The following is a 10,431-nucleotide window of genomic DNA, read 5'->3' as shown; positions in this document are numbered from 1 at the left end:
ACTTTTTTCCTCCAAAAATACAAGTTAGGCACTCTACCTGGCAATCAACCAAAGTGTCCTGTTTTCCAATAATGGAGGAAAAACTATCTGCATAGGACTTATTTAAAGAATATCGGCTTCTAATATGTTACCTCCACTGAAGATTTGCAGTTTGCCTAAGGGGTCATTAGGACCCTAAAATCCTACTTCCCACACCATACAGATGTGGAAACTGAGGACCAAAGTAGTTAAAAATCTAGAACCCTCCAGTTCTACCTCTGTCTCTTACAGTTCCCTCCCTCTTCCACACTGTATTTCTGTAAGGATTCCATAATTCTCAGTTGCTACACAGTCCCTCGGTGGGATAACAAAGTTGCAAGTAATTTCTTTCAAGACTATTCTATTTAGCTGCTTAAGCATCTTCATAAACCTGCTTCTCCTCTGACAGTAAACAGAATAGTTCTCCGATGATTCTCTGGTTTCAGTCACTACACACTTATTTCAACTATGGGAGATTTGGCATTGAGGGCAGGATCTATTCATTGATTTGCAGGAGGTACATGAGTGACCTTGACCATATGCCAGCCTCCACTCCAACCAGGAAAGGGGGCACCTGTGTGAGCCCTGTTCTCTCTGTACCTGTTTTTTCTGCTCTTGCACTGACTTGCAGGAAAAGAAAGCAATAATTTAAGCATATTGTCATATGACGTACAGGCACTTAACAGATAATTCTGTTTTTTACAAATTGAAGGTTTGTGGCAACCCTGTCTTAAGCAATTCTTTCAGCATCAATTTGCCAACAGAACGTGCTCACTTCCTGTCTCTGTGACACATTTTGGTAATTCTCACAATATTTTAAATGCTTATTAATATATCTGTTATGGTGATCTGTGGTCAGTAATCTTTGATGTTACTATTGTAATTGTTTTGGAGTGCCATGAATCATGCTCACATAAGATGGCAAATTTAATTGATGAATATTGTGTGTTTTCTGACTGTTCCACCAACCATGTTCCCCAGTTTCTCTCCCCCTCCTTGAGCCTCTCTTCTTTGAGAAACAGTAATATTGAAACTAGGCCAGTAAACAACCCCATAATGGCCTCCAAGTGTTCAAGGGAAAGGAAGATTCACAGGTCTGTCTCTTTAAATCAAAAGTCAGAAATGATTAAGCTTAGTGAGGACGGCAAGTCCAAAGCCAAGATATGTCAAAAGTTAGGCCTCTTGTGACAAACAGCTAAGGTGTGAATACAAAGGAAACGTTCTTAAAGGAAATTAAAAGTGCTACTCCAGTGAACACACGTATGATAAGGAAGCAAAACAGCCTTATTGCTAATATGGAGAAAATTTTAGTGGTTTAGATAGAAGGTCAAATGAGCCACAACATTCCCTTAAGCCAAAGCCTAATCCAGAGAAAGGTCTTAACTCTCTTCAATTCTATGAAGGCTGAAAGAGGTGACAAAGCTGCTGAAGAAAAGTTGGAAGGTAGCAGAGGTTGGTTCACGGGTTTAAGGAAAGTAGCCATCTCCATGACATAAAAGCACAAGGCAAAGAAGCAAATGCTTATGTACCAGCTGCAGAAAGGTATCCAAAAGATCTAGCTAAGATCACTGATAGAGATGGCTACATTAAAGAATAGAATTTCAGTGTAGATGAAATAGCCTTCTATTGGAAGAAGAGGCCAGCTAGGATTTTCATAACTAGAGAAAAGTCAAAGCCTGGCTTCAAAGCTTCAAAGGACAGACTGACTCTCTTATTAGGGGTAAAACAGCTGGTGACTTTAAGTTGAAGCCAAGGGTCATTTACCACTCTGAAAATCCTTGGATCCTTAAGAATTATGCTAAATCTACTCTGCTTATGCTTTATAAATAAAGCAATAAAGCCTAGGGATAGCACATCTGTTTACACATGGTTTACTGGTCAATTTAAGCCCATTACTAAGACTTGCCATCCAGGAAAAAAAGATTCTTTTCAAAATATTACTGCTCATTGACAATGTGCCTAGTCACCCAAGAACTCTGATGGAGATGAACAAGGAGATGAGTGTTGCTTTAGTGCCTGCTAACACAACATCCATTCTGCAGCCCATGGATCAAGGAGTCATTTCTACTTTCAAGTTTTATTCTTTAAGAAATACATTTCACGGGAGGATCACTCAAGGTCAGGAGTTCGAGACCAGCCTGAGCAAGAGTGAGACCCTGTCTCCACTAAAAACAGAAAGAAATTATATGGACAACTAAAAATCTATACAGGAAAAATTAGCCGGGCATGGTGGCACATGCCTGTAGTCCCAGCTACTCGGGAGGCTGAGGCAGTCGGATTGCTTGAGCTCAGGAGTTTGAGGTTGCTGTGAGCTAGGCTGACGCCATGGCACTCTAGCTTACAGAGTGAAACTGTCTCAAAAAAAGAAAAAAATACATTTCATAAGACTATAGCTTCCAATAAATAGTGGTTTTTCTGATAGATCTGGGAAAAGTCAATTGAAAACCTTCTGGAAAACATTTCACCATTCGAGATGCCATTAAGAACATTCATGATTCACAGGAGGAGGTCAAAATATCAACATTAATAGGAATTTGGAAGAAGTTGATTTCCACCCTCATGGATGAATTTGAGGGGTTCAAGAAGACTTCAGTTGGAGGAACTTCAGATATAGCAGAAATAGCAAGAGAACTAAAACTAGAAGTGGAGCCTAAAGATGTGACAAAATTGCGGCAATTTCATGATAAAAAAGTTAGTGGATGAGGAGTTGCTTGTTATGGATGAGGAAAAAAGTGGTTTCTTGGTATAAAATCTACTCCTGGTGAAGATGCTGTGAACATTGTTGCAATGGCAACAAAGGATTTAGAGTATTCCGTAAGCTTAGTTGACAAAACAGTGACAGGATTTGAGAGGATTGCTTCTAATTTTGAAAGAAGTTCTACTGTGGGTAAAATGTTATCAAACAACATCACATGCTACCCATGAAATCTTTCTTGAAAAGAAGAGTCAATTAAACAAGGCAAAGTTCATTGTTGGTTTATTTTAAGAACTTCCCACAGCCACCCCAGCCTTCAGCAACCACCACCTTCATCAGTCAGCAGCTGTCACTGTTGAGGCAAGACCATCCACCAACAAAAAGAATAGGACTCATCAAAGGCTCAGATGATCATAGGCATTTTTCAGAAATAAAGTATTTTTAATTAAGATATGGTCATAGTTTCTGAGCTATAATGCTATTGCACACTTAATAGACTACAGTATAGTATAAACATAACTTGTATATGCACTGGGAAGCCAAAACACTTGTATGACTCACTTTATGGTGATTTTACTTCATTGTGGTATCTGGAACTGAACCCCCAATGTTTCTGAGACGTGTCCGTACTTGATACTGAGTCCCAACCCCTGGAACTCGTGAAGAATAGAAGATATTCTCTGAGTATTATTAACAGCACTCCCTTGATCTTAGCTAAGTCCCTCAACCCTAGGGTCGCACTGGGCAGTCATTTTGTCTTTTGTTTTTGTTTTGTCTGTTTCTTTGATCTATAGGCTGCAGAATGGATGTGGTGTTAGCAGGCATGAAAGCAATATTAATATCCCAGCAAGCTTTGAAAAAAAATGTATAGAAAGAAATTAGATAAAACAGAGTAAATTTACTCCACACAAAACTTTAATCCAATGTATCATAATAATAGATTATTAATTAACTTAAATAATATTAAAGATGCAAAAAATACCTTCTCCCATAACCAGCCCTTACCTGACATTCTCACAGGGGTCATTTGTCTACTTTAACTGGAATATTACCTACTCCTTGATAGCTATCTATTTTTAAGATTCTATAATTAACAAAATTGAGAACAATTTTTTAAAAATGGTCATGTGTTTCAGGGCCTTTAAATACCTATAAAAGCAAGGCTAAGCTGGCTGCACTGAGTTCCAAAGACTCATTTTGCTCTTGTTCGTTATTTAGCACGTTTGGGTTACATGCTTGCTTGCTGCATCCAGATATAACGCTTCCTACTAATTGGAGGATCAGCCACTTGTCACATATTTTACTATGCTGCCAGTATTAGACATGTGGAAGAGTCTTCTCAGATCTATCATAAGCAGGGAGCCAAGGAGGAATAAAAAATAATAATTATCTCATAGCAAGCACTGTTGTTTCCCAGCCTCTGGGATGGCATTTACACGAGAACTGACTTCTGTTCCTTCCCCAAATTGTTGTTCCTTCCTCCAAGTTGCCATCTGCTTCTGTTCCTACAGTTCACCACCTCCTCAATTAACCTTTGTTTTCTTCAAGTTATTCTCTAAGTCGGAGTATTCATATACTATTGCTGCTTTAACGAATTACTACAAACTTGGTGGCTTAAAACAACACATATTTATTATCTTACAGCTGTGTAGAAGTCCAGCACAGGTCTCCCTGGGCTAATATGACGGTGTCGACAGGGCTGCAATCGTTTCCGGAGGCTCTAGGAGAGAATCATTTTCTGGGCTCTTCCAATTTCTAGATTTTGCCCACATTGCTTGGCTCATGGCTCCTTCCTCCATCTTCAGTAACATCACATCTGTCTGATCATTGCTCTGGAGTCTCTCCTCACAGCTGGGAAAAGGCTCTCAGCTTTTAAGGAGCCATATGATTGGATGGGACCCACCTGGATCACCAAGGCTTATTTCCCCATCTCAAGGTCCTTAACCTTAGTCACACCTGCAAAGCTCCTTTTGCCATGGAAGGTACCATACGTACAGGTTCTAGGGATTAGGGCATAGAGACATTTGGGGGTCATTATGTTTCCTGCTGCAGCTGGCTTCTGGCCATTCCCTTCCTCTCCCGGCTTCTACTTCACTACCTGGTAGATCCCTGTATACACGGAAACGCCTTACCTCCATCTCCTACTCCCTGTCAGGAACCAAAGGCAGATTTCCCCCGGAAGGCAGGCTTCCAGATCATTCGTCCACATTTTTTTTGACATGCATAGTTGCAGGAAGCAGGCTCAAATGGAGATTTGTGTGCAGGAGGTTTACTGGGAAATGCTCTTGAGATCCACATGCTTCTGTGTGGAGGGAGGAGAAGGAGGCAGGACTGGACTGACAGGAAAAGATGAACTTATTACAGTCACAACAAGGTTCTCACCCAAGGAGCTCCCGGCTGGAATGCCCTTTCTGGATTGCCTTCCAGCTGCGGTTCTTTGCACAGGGCACCTCCTCTCCACAGATGCCAGCTGTTCCTGGGGAAAGGGGCAGGACCTCAGGCTAGGCATGGAAACCAACTGTGAGGCGTCAGCCCCCAACACTGCCAGCGATGAATATTTTGAAGAATGAGTGTCTTAGTCCCTAAGGGTGAGGGATGGGCATCAAAGTCAGGGAACAAAGACAAAAGACTGGGGCCAGGAAAACAAGATGAAAGATTTGGGAGCAAATGGGCGTGGGACAGCCTAATATTTCATATACAAATCACTTCTTGCTGTTGTTTATGCGTACCGGCCTGTGTAAGATGTCAGGCTGAACTGTCAGGAAAGGAACGGGGCAATGATCTCATTCCTGCTACTTCCTTCTTTCCTTGTATGGTTTCTGTCTCATCTTTTATCTTTAGTCTAATAAGCCTGGGTACGTGTATATGTGTGTATTTTTTGGCAAGCCACTGCAAATTCACACTTAATGTAGAAATGTTATGAAATATAAATAAACCATCATATTTGTGTGTGTTTATACACACACATGCTTGATAAATTTTTGTGGTTATTTTGGGTGGAGAGTATCCTTGCAGGTGGTTTTGGGGTAACTAGAAGTCTAGTCCAAAGTTGCTTTTGTTTAAAGAAAAAAAAAAACAAAAATGAAGAATCTAGTTCTTAAGTAACTACTAGAATTAGAATAAGCTCACACAATTTATTTTTCATGTATCAGTCTAGAAAATTTTAATAAATTTAATAATTAAAAAATGTGGAAAGGGAAAATTGTCCCTAATCTGGCCTGGGACAGATCTTTTAAATCACAACCTCCTTCTGGGAAGAAATTAGCATTTCTGATAAACTGCTTAAGCAATTTTCAGATAAACTTTTAATGGTATTAAGACCTCTTCTGGGAAACCAGTTGTCATCTCACTCAGCTGAATGATAGTCAAGAGTTCAATGAACTTTGGCCAGACATCATTTTTTTTTTCCTCTTCACTAAAAAAGATATCTACCATCAAAAGAGAAAGCTTCAAATTGTCTAATTTAGGATCTTTTCCCTTTTAACAATTTGGAAATAAAATTTGATCAGTGTATATAATTAAATTTTCTGAAAAAAATCTTTTTTAACTATGAAGTACTTCATTAATATTAGGTACCATTTAGAAACATAACATCCTTAAACATTTTAAGCCACAGTTGTGAATTTAATATATGTGATTTCATTTATTAAGTATAATATTTACATTGGCTGAAAATTTCTGAGTTCTTATGTAATTCTTATAAATTTTCTAAATTAAATTTAAAAATAGAATAAATCCATATCAATAAATGTTCTAATACTATATAAAAACTTACTGAGATTTCAAGTTCAGATCTCAAGTTCAAATAGATTACACACTTGCATGTTTTAAACTGGAGTTACAAGCCTGACCTCTTATTTTAATATGCCAAATTCTCTAAAACATTGCAGATATTTAAAATACCAAATAGGCACAGTCTGCTTAACAACAATGACAAAATAATAATAATATCATGGATACAATTTTCTTAAACATTTTGACACTTAATTCTAAATCATCCCAGGGCTAAAAAAAATGCTACATATAATGAAACAATTATGACAGCCAACACAGTTTTAGAGGTTACTGTTCCATGAAATTTTGGGGGTTGTCTTTCACTTTTCTGGTTCTTAAACCCAAAATTTGCTTTTTGATGAATAGTGGCAAAAAAAAATAATAATAAAATAGACCAGAATATATTGGCCAAGAAGCAATGGATCATTATCTGGGATTCTGATGGCACCCACCATGTCTATATGTATGATCCAACAGAACCCTCCTAACTTAAAATGGGCAGACATTTGGAGCATGTTCTTAGGCTTGAGTCATATCATTACCAAACTTTCAAATGAAACAAGAGTCTGTATTCTCCACTGAGGAATCATTAATACATTCCATTTGATTTTGCATTTTTTTCCTATGAAAATAGCTCTCCATTCCAGGTCTAAAGACCCATTAGCTTGAAGGATTTCACATTATCTTAGTATCATATAGATTAAGCAGATATTAAAATGATATACAAATGGCTTCATATGTCTCTCTTGGATCCATATGATTATTAAATCACAATTTCCAGAGTCATACTGTGGACATTATTCTTTCTCTAAGCTCTTGAATTTCTCGCTTCCTTTGACTGAAAACAGTGTCAACAAGCCTTATGTTCCTCTCTACAAAGTGACAATGTTTTTCAACTCACAAGTTTGTTGCAAACACTTAATATTTGTAAAATGTGTTTGTAATAAAATAAGTATTGTGTTTTTTTACCACAACTACTAACTATCCTTTATTGAGTTTTCATTATAGCCAGATACTACAATAGGACTTTATATTACCCAATTAAACCTCCAGACAATGAATGCTATGTAATAGATAATAGTAATCTCTACTTAAGGCTTTAAGAGCCTAAGTAATATGAGCATGATTATGCTGTTGATATTAGCAAAACCAGACTTTAAAGCTAGATATGAAGGGCTGTAAGGATGGCTCTTTTTACCTCTATTCTATATGAGCAATGATTTTTTTAAAAAACAGTCTTGCACCATAAGTGCTCTAGGCAACCAAGCAAGCGACGATCAGTGATCAGTCTAAACTGTAGCATCCAAATCTTGTTACAGAGTCGGTCCACAATTTTATTTAGCATCCTTTCATTTTTTAACTTCCACAAATGGCCTTTTATTATTATTTTACTGTTTTATCTTTGCAAGTCTTCTATTAATAACTATATAATAAGCTGTCCCAAGACAAGGAATATGCTTTACAGTGTTTGGGGCTACTTGGTGACACGCAAAATCACTCCATATACATGGTAGGTGCTAAGAAAGTAGTTATTGAATAAATGAGACAAACAGTTAAAAAGAGGACCATGTATTTATGTTATTTAGTACTTCAAGCAGAAGAGATATTTTATGGAGGAAGAAAATGAATCCTCAAAAAGTTATTTTTTCTTAATTCTAAAAAATGCTTGGGGCATTTTTTTAGTTCTATACACTAGGCATTAGTTCTGTAGTACACTAGATATTCACACACACTTTATTCATTCAAGCCTTTCAATAACCTACCAAGACAGGCTGGATTACCATTATTTATTATTGTTGTTGTGACACTAAAGAAGTTAAGAGACTTGTGAGAGGATAAAGATCAAGTAAGCATCAGGACCAAACTTTGGAGTCCAGTGTGTCTGATTTCACTAATAAAAGAAAAGATCCTTTCTCTTGATCATAAAGTGAGTATTGAAAGCTTCTTACTGTGGAAATTACTCCCTACCTAACTACTGAGTGTTCTTATTAGAACGCTTTTACAAAGTTCTTGTATTCCTCAACTAAGTTGATTTCATTGTAATGCCCTCATACTGGATCAGCCATCTGAGAAAATGTAAAATGTGCCAAATTGATCTCAATGCTCTCCCACCCCTCTTTTGGTGGACACCCTTCACCCTCCAAGCTCCTATCACTCAGTCGTGGTTCCTCAAAGTTTTCCAGTGATACCGTTCACATCCTTCTTAAACAGGTCTAGAGTGGAACTTTACTGATATATCATTCTCAACGTGATTAAAATTGAACTCACCGTCTTTTCAACTGCCCCAAGTAAACCTTGTTTCTCCTCTTTCTCTTTTGTCCTCTCTCTCGTTTAGTACCTTACTGTCCATTCATTTGCTCTATGCAGATGGTCATTTATTGACTGTCCCTTCCCCTCACGTTTCCACCTCTAATCAGTTGCCAAATTTTGTTGATTCTACCTCTTACCATCCTTAGAATTTGTTCATTTTTCTCCATTTCCATAGTTAGTATCATAGTTCAGTCAATATCTTTTTTCCCTTGGATTAATAAAAATGCGTCTCATATATTTCTCTGTCTTGGGTCATACCATTTGAGTTTTTCACATTGCAGGCAAAAATATCTTCTAAAAAGCCAACATGTTCTGATTGTGTCCCTTTTTAAAACTGTCACTATTTCCAAGAATTCAGGGCCAAAATATGTATCTGGCTTTGATACACTTTCAAGCCTTATACTACACCATTCACCTCTTCCTCCAAACTATTCTTAAGCCAGAATTAACTATGTTTTATCCTGTTTTGTGTCATTAGCCTTGCTCTGCTTAGAAAGCATTTCACATGCCTTATCTCCCGGTTACTTTCTACTCATCCTTCAAATTCTTAGGTAAGTAATGACTTGCTAATGAAATCCTTGCTGATGGTATGATCTTAATCTCCTCTAACAGGATTATATGAACTATTTAAATACTCTCACGGTAAAATTAAGACTCCCTTATTTATGCTTCCATTGCAATTTTGTACTTCTGTTTTCATCCCCATTCATTGTATTGGCCCCCATATACTGAATATTGAACAGAGGTCTGGAACATAGTAGGCATTTATAGAATGTTCACTTGCACTATTAAACTTGTTCATCATATTTATTATTCACTTAATGTAAGGAAACTTCAGATAGCTGAAAAACAAATTTTTAATAAGTCCTTCCTATATTAGAAAGTATAAATGTAAAGCAAAAATGAGAAAATAATAAATCATGCTAAGTAAAAGTAGAACATAAGGCTTATATGAGTTTGAACAGTATGGGGAAATTAATAAGATTAATGTAGAAATGTTTTTAATAAAATTGTGCTAAGTGAATAGAGGAATAGTTAATGAAAAACATATTTATAAAATTCTTATATGACATATGGTATATATTTTACTTTCCTTTTATTTCTATCTCCTTTTAGAGCACAGCCGAGTGTTCTATTGGATGGCCTTTGGGTCAATTTGATTAATTTAAACAAGTGGAATACTGAAATTTAGATTAAAAAAGGAAATATTAAAGTTAAAGACAACAGAGACAGAGTTATAAAACAGCACAGTTGGTGCAAGTGGGGGAATATAAAATGCTCAGCCAGAATAAAAAGATCATTTGTTTGACATTGTGGCATGTGTCTGTCACTGAATTTACCATCTTTCTAAAAACACAAAAGTCAACATAGGTTTATTGAATTTTATATCGAGTAGGTGGGATGCAAATGTTAACATAAGTATTCTACAGGAAACTTATGGTGGGTAACACAGATTTCAGCATTTTTTCTCTTATCTTTTTTTAATTTCAAAGTATTATAGGGTACAAATATTTTTGGTTACATGGATCACTTTTATAATGCTTGAGTCATAGTTAGAAGAGTGCCCATCACCCAGACATTGTTCACTGTACCCATTAGGTAGGTTTTTACCTGTCCCTTCCTCCCCACTCTTC

This window comes from Lemur catta, chromosome 8, assembly GCF_020740605.2.
Source record: "Lemur catta isolate mLemCat1 chromosome 8, mLemCat1.pri, whole genome shotgun sequence".
NCBI classification, from domain to species: domain Eukaryota; kingdom Metazoa; phylum Chordata; class Mammalia; order Primates; family Lemuridae; genus Lemur; species Lemur catta.
Note: the sequence above shows the minus strand (reverse complement) of the source record.